Raw genomic sequence first — 10,327 nt, 5'->3', positions numbered from 1 at the left:
CGCCCAACTTGGTGTCGTCTGCAAACTTACTGAGGGTGCACTCGATCCCCTCGTCCAGATCATTGATAAAGATATTAAACAGAACTGGCCCCAATACTGAGTCCTGGGGAACACCGCTCGTGACCGGCCACCAACTGGATTGAACTCCATTCACCACATATCAAAGAGCAGGATAATAGGAATATTATATATACTAAAGAGAGACTGTGGCCATTACCACTTGATTAGCATACTCTCCATAATAATTTATCCCTAATTTTAAATTAGAGTCTTAAAGACTAATCTAAGGTTTCAAAAGAAACTTAATGGCCTATGATATACTTAAGCTCAGTAAAGCGATGAAACTATAACATTCTCCAGTGTCACGCTCAGAAATGACAGGTTTATGTAGTTTGCTGTAGTTCAATGGTTAATAGAAAATTATAGCTTTCACAAAGTTTGGATGTTGTGTGAAGGTACCTAAAACACTTGAGATGTCTCTGAAGCTCTGAATAATCCCAATTTTTTTCAATGTCATAATGTTCTTAAATTATAAAGCAATTATCTCTCCCAAATGATATCATATCAAGCCATGATATGGTAGTTGTTAACCTGTATTTTACATCTTGTCATTTTGTCCTCGGACATCCTTGCTGTCAATTCAAGGTCATTTTACAGCCTTTAGATTGATACAGACTCGAAGTACTGGATATATGAATAATACATAACGACAATATTAATTCAGAAATAGTAATAAATGGTCAAAATGGGTACTTTAATTAAAGTGTAAGGTAAAAAAATAATTGTTTGGCTGCTACCTTAAGGACTGCTACCAAGTACGTCATTTTTATGAAGGATGTCTTCTGATGAAAGGCAACCATATAATGATCTTTCACATCCCTGAGGTGCATTCACTGAATAAATTCTTCTTATATGAAGGTGAACTAATTTCCCTAAACTGTCACAGAATTTTGAGTTTCAACCTTGAGATTTTTAGCTGAAAAATATTTCATACATGTACATGGCAAATTATTTTTTTTTCTGGTCATGTAAAAATGCTTATGTTATTACCAATTAATGTATTCTTTTAGGCAAAACGCTTCAATGAGACACGTTGACATCTACCCTATCTATAAGAATGACTAGTCCTGGATATTAATAATATCTGAGATGGTATTCGCTCCAGCACAGCAGTGAGCACACGGGTTAAAATGAAGGCCACTTTTACACACTTTCAATGCTCAGGAGGTAACGTGCTGTAGCACAGCGAACAACCTTGACAAACTGGTATGTGCAGTGTCCCTGTTCTGACACGCTGGTCTTGCTCCAGCCTCATGCAGTGCTTGCAACAGGGCCTGCAGACCAGTTTTTGACGCGCCCGAGGGGGGAATTCTTCTGCATGCCAGTTGATGGCTTTTAGACTCCATTTATCTCATTTTCTTCTGTTTTGCCTCCTGTAAAAATGACTGAAGCGGAACTAAAAAATTCGTCTCTGACTAATGAATTGGTTTTCCTTTGCCATTTGCTTGCCTTAACTTCAGAGAAATACGCAGGGATCGTCTGTTTATGTGAGCTTCTCTTCTTGCCAGGGTAGCTCCAGTACACTCCTGAACTCGCAGCAGTGCATTTCTTTTCCTTGTAACACGTTGATTAGGTGCAACATCCGATGGGATCTACTTTTGCTGAGAGCCCAGAATTTGGTGGCAAGGTCTGGATTTGTGGTTGGCATGCAAGGTATTTAGGCAAACGGTTTTCTTTTCATGTCACTTACATGTAGACGTGAAACCGAGAGCGCTGATTATGCAATCGCACATTTTTGCCCCTTTTTCCTAAATGAATAACATTCAGTGATAAAGTTGGAAACGTCGTGCTGTTTCCACAGCTGCAGCGAACTCGGCGCAAAGAAAACAATAGCTGCATATACACATATGCATTCCAGCTGCTGCCGACTCCCACGTTCTCCTTTATCCTTTTTGTCCTCCCATTCAGGCAGATAAATTGTCTCAATGACAGGAAAGGATAGTAGCAGATACGCTGCCAGTTTAATAATGTTTTGTAAAAAATAGGAATTAGCGTATGAAAATACTAATTACAACTTAATTTGTGGGGTGACTTAAAGTTGAAACTTCTGCTTGAGTTTCATTAAATGATTTTTATTTTTCCCTAACCGTCCCTTGCAACCAGGGAGAGTAACCCCGAGGAAACGCAGGTAAAGGTTTCCGTTTCTTTTCTCTCCCAGCTTGGTTCCACAGTCAGCTATTTTTCCTTTAAAACCAGCAACTCCAGAGACAGCAGTTTCTTCCCCGCTGTTCACCAAGTTCTGCCTCGCTCCTGGGGTGCCGGTTGCATCAGCAAGAGTTGGGAAGAGAAAAGAGGAGTAGAGCTGGTGCGTGTCCTTGAGATGCAAAATTGGTCAGAATATAGAGCCACAAAGAGCAACATTTTCTGGCATGGTTCTCCAGCTTTCGAGCAGCAGGGTCCGTCGCTGTATCGGGGCTTCTGAACCACCACGAGGTGTTCACTGGAGGTCCCTCTGGTTTTTGCTGTTGATAAATGTTTATTTTTGTCACTGTAACTCGGGGTGGCATTTCTAGGTGCCGGATGATAAAACTCCATTCGCGGTATAAGCGATATACTGGTGTAAGGACGTTATTCAAACGACCAAATGTCAGGGCTTGCATGAGATCAGAATTTCCAAATGATTTTGAGGTTGAGTTAATGCATCAAAATCCAAATGGCATTTGGTTAAACAAGGATACCTCAACTCCTGTAGGTCCTTGGAAAAAGGTAGTTGGAACAAAACTGTAACATTATTAGTCCGCGAATAAATCGCTACTTTTTTTTTTTCTTTTCCTGTATTTGGTGGAAGAGCCTTAGCTGATTTAAAAACACAAAAAAACCCCACCACCACCACCCAAAAACTTGAAAGCAGGGTAAGATTCAGAATCTTTCAAGTGAAATGTTTGCAGTAGCACTGCCAGAGCGATAAAACAGTAAATTATTTGAGTGAGACTTTTTATGTAAACACTTGGTTTAGAAGTGGATATTTTTCTCCTCTGATTTATAAGCACATAAAAATTCAAGGAATACGGCTGAAGATGAAATGAATGTGTGTACGTCTGCGTGTGGAAACTTCAGTTTTGTTTTATGTGGGCCGACACAGTGGAAGTCTGCGAGGGTTTAGAGTTCACATTTAGTCTTCAATGTTGCATTTACTTCTCTGATCCATCTACATTCATACACACCCCCCCCCCCCGAATCTGAAAGTTATAAGCTAGAAGATAAAAATGGCTAAATGCTAGATTCATAGAGTTTTTTCTGGCGTATGTTTAACATTGACGGAAGACTCGAGCAGAGAAAATGTTCTGAGGGGCCTGTTGGGATTCACTCGGGCTTCCCTGGCCGTACCCCTCTGTTCCTTTCCCGAGGAAAGCAGGAAACCCGAGGCAATGGCATGCACCCGGGTCTCATCCCGGCGTGCATTCAGCGTTCAGTCAGTTGAATAGCTGGGAACCAGGATGATGGGGACCAGGGGGGTCATGCCTACTTCAGGAAATGGACGGTCTTGGCCTCCCTCAAATTTCTAAAAAACATTAAGCCGCGTTGGTCAGGCTGTGGCACGGGATTCTGCATGCCATTTGCTGCAGCAGAGCTCATTTGAACCCTCCAGCCGTAACTCAAATCCCAGTGAAGAACTGCCTCCGTACTCTGGGAATAAATCTTTGCTCCTCTTTTTTCCACAAGGAGATTTTCTTCTCTAAGTCATGCGCCCGCCACCTCAGAGAAGTAACTCCCTAGCTGTAGTACCACTTGCACGTATCAAGAAAAGTATTTCATATCTAATTCAAACCGCTGGGCCAATATTGTAGATACGCAGAATATCTTACCCACAATCTTAAGCAGGTAGAAAAACAGGCAGCATAAGCCAGTACATCCTTTCTACCCTTAATTTATATTGTTCAGCAAAAGGGTACGTTTTGTGGGAGATCATGTTCTAATGTAGGAGGCGTTTCCTTCACTCCTTAGTGTCATTCAGAATTTTAACCGGGACAAAATGCTGCACGGCTGACTTGAGAGTTATTTCCATACCTATAGCATCACTCACGTTCATGGCACAAGCTTTGATTGCTTACTTTGGTCCGGTTCCAGCCAACGACCTGGCTGAAGTCACATTCTTATTTAAACTCTACGTTGAACTGAAGCCTTAGCTGTAACTTTACTTTGGAACCAAGTATCCGGAACTCAGAGCAGAAAAAACCACTTTCTCCCGCGCTGCTGCATAGCTGCTCTTTTTGAAAGACCAACTGTAACTTGCATAGTATAGGCTCAAGGCTCCTTAAAATTGTTTCTGAGAAGACTGTATTGCATGAAAACCAAAACTTCTACGCTAGCATTTAGAAAACGTATCACGTGGAATAGTACAAGTTGCCATAGACCGTCAATACTGAAGAGATGTGATTGACGGAGTTTAGCTAACCTGGTCTTGTTTAGAACAGATATTCAAACGCTGCCGTAACAAATGCTGAGATGCCTACTGCCTGCTTTTGCTCTCATGGAAGCATGATAAGGGGAAATTAGCAAAGGCAAGACTTGTCATCCGTCTCTAAGTCAGGAAAAGGCTGGAAATAAAAAAGACATGAAAATTTAGAAAACATTCTGCTTATCAGTAAATTTACTTAATACAAAAGAGAAAGAAGCACTGTGGCTACAGGCTATGGCTTTCGTTGGCATCAGTCTGAAAGGACCATGACTTGATACTCACTGACTGCTTTGCAGCAATTCATGTCAGGCTGTGATAGCTTTATTTGCATCTCATTTAAATCAGCTTAGCCCTATCTCTCTGCCCCAGTGTCTCCTGTATCAACCTGCCCCTTTCCCAGCTTCGCTCTCTGATTTTAGTTTTAAAAACCTTAGCGGATTCAGCATCAAACATTTAGTTTTTATGGCAAATATTTCAGATGCAAAATCATTTCTGTGTGATTCTTTCATGTTGGTCCATGCCCAATCAGGAACTTTGCGTCTCTCTGCCATGCTCTTCACCAGCCCGTTTGGAGGGCTGAAAGCAGAAGAAGAGCTTCTGGACAGCTTCTGCTTCCCTCGCAAGCATCTTGCAGAGCTCAAAACAACTTCGAGGAAAATAAGAGAAAACATATCTGCCCAAAGTAACAGCTTTTTCAAACGATTAGCGTCTGTGGACTCCATGCTAAAGCCTTAGTCCATTATAAAGAAGTCTTTATAATATCTATTTTCTCTTACTGGTCACTGAGTCCTGCTTCTAATGATTTGCTGGCGGCAAGTGGGATGTTGGGGTTTTTTTCTCCCCACTAACTTGGACCTCTGAGGGCTGGGAACCTCCAAGCAAAAAATGTCACCGATTTCTATATTCTTTACTTGTCTGGAATAGCTATATTTCTGGCTGTTGTGTTACAGAAACAGTTTCAGGTAAGATGTCAAAGACCGTTCTTTAGCAGTCCCTAAGCCTACTTCATAGACTGGTATCTGCTTGCTGTATTTTCTTATTTTTAACGAGGAAATGCTAATCATCAATAATGATCCCTTTAATCATGCATACCTCAGTGCTATCGCTCTCTTTGCAACTCCTTCTGGCAAATTATTTTTTTTTATTTAAAATATTCTTTTCTAAATCCTAGGCTAGAGTTTATTATTTTTAAAATTGAGAAAAATTTTTTGACATATCCTGAGCTATGCAAGCGTAATAAAAATACCTTTTCCACATGTACTAACTAGAACTGTGCAAGCAAAAGTTCCTGAAATTAGAAACTTCAAACTGTGCTTCTTTGTTAATCTTCAGTGACCTTAGAAGAATCTCAGTCTGAAGACAATTAATGCGGTATTTTAAAATTATGAAAGCTTAAAATCAATAGTTTTGTACGCGCACATTACAAAATTAGAAACATCCCAGCTTCTTTCTCAGTGCAGAACCCACCCTGAAGTTAAGGGGGAAAATACTGAGTAGAAAACTCCTTAGGGAAACTTTTTTAAGGAGAACTGGTTTGGCCTACATATGTTTAAGACTGCATAAGCACCGTGGCATGCCAGGAGAATCTCTTCTGCTCTACAGACCTTGAGTCTTGCTCTCTGCTTCAGGGGAATAGTAGTGAAAATGTGCGAAGATTACTGTCATTGATCCACTTCTCTACTTGGTTTGCTCTCCAGATGAGAACTGGGAAACTAATTTAGCTTTACTAAGGACATCAGAAGGGGGAAATTAAGCCTCCAAATGTTAATGCATTCCTCAAGCTCAGGTCAAATTGACTTTAGTGTCCCCGTGGTGATTTACATCCACGAAGACTCTGGCACTTGAATGTACAGTTGACCTTTAACAACTTCATGGCCTCTGCACCTTGAGACTGGAGGTAGGAGTAACGTAAAAGCCACTGGCTTAGCTTTGTGTCTTTCTAGATTAAAACAGGAAGGGAAATCGCGTTGGAAAGCAGTATCATGAGCTCAAACTCAGGATGGAGGATTTATTTGTTTGTTTGTTTGTTTGTTTGAAGAACCTCTGTAATGTTTCTCTCAGCATCCCAGAAGCAAAGGACCTATGAAGTCATCAAGATACTCCCACTGGGAGTCCGTTGCTTTAAAGTTTCCACTACAAATGAGTAAACAAAGCGGTGCAACAGTCAACTAGCATTAAACAGCCGCCCTAGCCGGAGCAGTTATCACGGTGCTTTTACTGTAAACATCTGAACAACTTCCACACTAGTAAAATAGAAATAAGAGTAGAAAATGCGCAAAGAAGAGCCATCCCCATGTAGTGAGGATAAATTAATTTCCGATACGCATATTATTAGCTGAACACGTCACATAGATTTTACTTAGTTCTTGTTCTGCACATTTCAAATTTCAGGTACCTAATAGAGACAGCCATGATCTAGAAACTTGGAGGGGTAGGGAGAAAGAGAGCATAGTACATGCGTATGAAGTATTCACAAGTCTTGAACCCCTATACTTTATAGAGAATATTATCAGTCTATTACCTTTACGTAAATACTGTCCGTAAAGGTCGAAGTCTAAAAACCTGTGACATGAGATTCTGTGGCCTGTCAGCATTTGCTTATATTTAACTGGTTACTAGTGTTGTAATTATCATAACGAATTCCAGACTGTTCATGATCATAACTTGCTGTCTGCATTTGGGATTAAATTAAACCAATTTATTCTAAAGAATTAGCTAATCTTGCGGTAGAAAGCGATGAAATCTATAGAATGTATTTCACAGACATTTCATGGCAGTTAGTGAGCTCGTGAGTTTGTCTTCTAGAGAACTCCCCCCAAATCAGCATCTGCCTCTTATTTCCTTTATGTTTTGCCTCGTTCAGTTTTTTCTGCTCTTGCACTGTCTAAATACAGTTTCAAAACGGTAATGTTGAGACACTTTTCCTATTGCTATTAATGCCATTTACCTCCACATAATCGCCGTCATTCGCTCAGATTACTTTGTTTTCCCATGAATGGTCTGCAAGTCCTTTGAAAACAAAATACTTTCACTGAAAAAGTAATATCGGCACATAATGGATCAATTAGGAAGGCATGTGGCACGGAAAAGTGAACAGATCTTGACCATTTTTGTAACAGCGAAGAATATTCTGATGATTAGAGGTTGATCTTTCTTCAAAACATTTCTACAGTTGAAATAATTTACTTAAAATTGGTTATTTTGCAGACCACTTCTTACATACATGAATATACAAATGCGTATCTGTTTGTATGTGTGCATATACGTCTATTCAGAAGCCTAGCTCTGCCATAAATAGCATACACACACACACACACACATATGGGAAACACACCAAAGTCTCATGAAAAAAGACAGCAGCAGAGAATTGAGGCAGGGCTGCCATCTGCGCATTGTAGCCAGCACATTGAATAACTTACTGAGGGGACTGCTGAAATGAGATGCATTGCTGTGTGCCAGATATTTTCCTAAGAAGAACATGTATAACTGATATTTTTTTGTTTGGTATTTGTCAGATTAACAGTGTAGGAATTTCATGCTTGGATATATAATTGAAACCCTAGCTGGGGAATCTGCCTGTTGTTTATGAATTCTTTATGAGAATTAACTTTGTATGAATATCATACTTTCTGTGTAGGCTTTGTCAAGAGGCAAACCGGTTTGCAATGTGTTGCAAATTCTGTTGCCCGTTCCCCCCCAGGCTCGGTTTCCGTGTCGAGGGGAGGGGTGGAAGGATCTCTACGACAACAACATCGCTTCAGAGCAAATTCTGACTTCCAGCAAAATTAGCTTATCAGGAGAGAAACTGTCCGGCTGGGATGGGGGTTTGATCTCAAGATACAGGAGGCTGTCGAGGTTTAAGAAAACACAAGCTGTTTACTAAAATAGCAGGGTGGGGGCAAGGACTTTTTCAGTTGGCTCAAATAAGGGGAAGTTAGTGAAAGAGTTTAACAAGGCGGAGGAAAGAGAAGGGGAAGGGAGTGAAACGTCTTGTGAACAGAGTTCCCTGAGGACTCTCGAAGACGGAGTGAACTGAAGTATGGGGCACTGCCATTAGTCAGCGTGGTTTCCTTGTTGTAGTTTACCTGTTTTGAAAGGAGAAGGATATTACACTCGAATCATGGGAAAGGTGTGGGCATTTGTGCGCGCATGACATTTCTTTTAGGAAAGCAAAGCGTAGCTCCCAGGAACCCGTAATTTTGCGAGCGTGCTTTAACTACTGCACTATCTCCTGTGTCAGCACCAGCTTGTGAGTTTGGGGACAATTGGGTGGCAGGGCTCCAGATCCACAAACTGCTAACAGAAACAATGCTCTGAAAAAGTGCCAGAGAGACAAAGAAAAGCAGCGGCGCTGCAGCGTACCGAGTGCGGGCTAGCTTAAAGCAGAGGAGAGCAACACCCAACGCTTTTGCAATAAATTAGTTAGACTGGAGCTTCTGGTTCTGTGGAAATAAGTTCAAGAATAAAATGGGCGTTACACAATTATTACAGATTGGCAGGCATTAAAGACATCTGTGGTGCCTTCTAAGATCTTGGCCAGGAAGACATCATATATAAAAGCAGACTTTACGTTATTTATGGACAGGCAGAGCCTAATGTTTTTAATTTTCTAGATAGCTCAGGAAGCCAATCAGATTGGCAATACCAGCAGAATGTGTCAGGAAGTCCCAACTCCTACCACCATAAATTAATAAAAAAGTGGTTTTGGGGAAGATTCACAGTATTGGCGGACCTAGCTGTTCTATTCATGACTGAGAATTTAATCTATTCTCACACTCCGGGAGAAGCTGTCTCTGGTTTACAGTGTGCTGTTACATTTTATTTTTTAGTGTCAGACTGATATAAACAGATTTGTCCCTGATTTTTGATACTTACTACTGCCCACACTGAATTCATTTTCTAATCATATGGAGGCCATATGTATTCTTTCCACATAGACTGCACTGCGCTGCAGAATTTATTATCCTAGCCTTTAAATATACTGCTGTTACGTGCTCAAGTCCAGCATATTTATATGCTGTAGATATGTTTACCACTAGCAAATTGTAAGGCATTGTAAAAATTGTAGTTATCCACGTGATTTTCTATAATCCTTGTTAAATGGGGACATGTGAAAGCTTTCTGTGGAGGAAAAAAAAGCACCTCAAAATATCTGTGCTCCTGAATATATAGGTGTTTTGACTAGCTCAGTTCATGGAGGGAAACATTTCATCCAACAGTTAGGCAAGGACAGAAAATGACTGCTGAATAAGAGATCCAGTGATGAAACTATCGCTTCCTTTTGAGTGATCGCTCGTGAACCTCTTCCACTGTAACTGCATATGCGTCCTTGAGTTTTGGCCAGGGTACTCGCTGTCCGCGCGTACTTAACGCCTCTTACTCAGGAGATAAATGCCGGAGCATGGGACTGTCGGTGTTCCGGGAGAGAGCAGAGCCAGGCCCCGTCGTGTGCGTGCTGACGACTGACTCAGTTGTTACGGTATTAGTAACATCTCTGCTAAGTCATAGCCCATATGTATATCGCGTGACGGATGACCAGAAATCAGACCGTCGGGCTTTTCAGTGTTGCGCGTGCCGTGAGAGCCGGTCCCGAGCCAGTGCTGCAGTACTTGTTCGTGCTCAGAAAAAAACAATGCAATCGTTCTGCTTTCTAGGGTTTGCATTATACATAAGGGATACCGTAAAGGTCCGTGAGTTTGACTGCTAGCTTTAAAATAGTAATGCCCAAATAGTGGTTCACAGGCAGCACATGGCCTCTGATATCCTTTGACATTGCTCACAGCTACAAGGAAATTAAAACATTAAAAATGAGGCCAGCAGGGAGAGAAGTGTGTGACGCTGCTGTGTCATGTTTCTTGTTCAGTATTG

At 41.2% G+C, this 10,327-nt stretch overlaps 1 protein-coding gene across 1 annotated transcript in view; it reads left to right on the top strand.

Annotated features, from left to right (window-relative positions):
- ARSJ (arylsulfatase family, member J) overlaps positions 1-10,327 on the top strand; it is a 45,761-nt gene that overhangs the window by 33,776 nt on the left and 1,658 nt on the right. The gene's annotated exons all lie outside the window — the stretch shown is intronic.

The sequence above is a fragment of the Pygoscelis adeliae genome, unplaced genomic scaffold (genome assembly GCF_000699105.1).
Source record: "Pygoscelis adeliae isolate BGI_AS28 unplaced genomic scaffold, ASM69910v1 Scaffold31, whole genome shotgun sequence".
Lineage (NCBI taxonomy): Eukaryota > Metazoa > Chordata > Aves > Sphenisciformes > Spheniscidae > Pygoscelis > Pygoscelis adeliae.
This window is presented reverse-complemented; position numbering and strand designations above follow the sequence as displayed.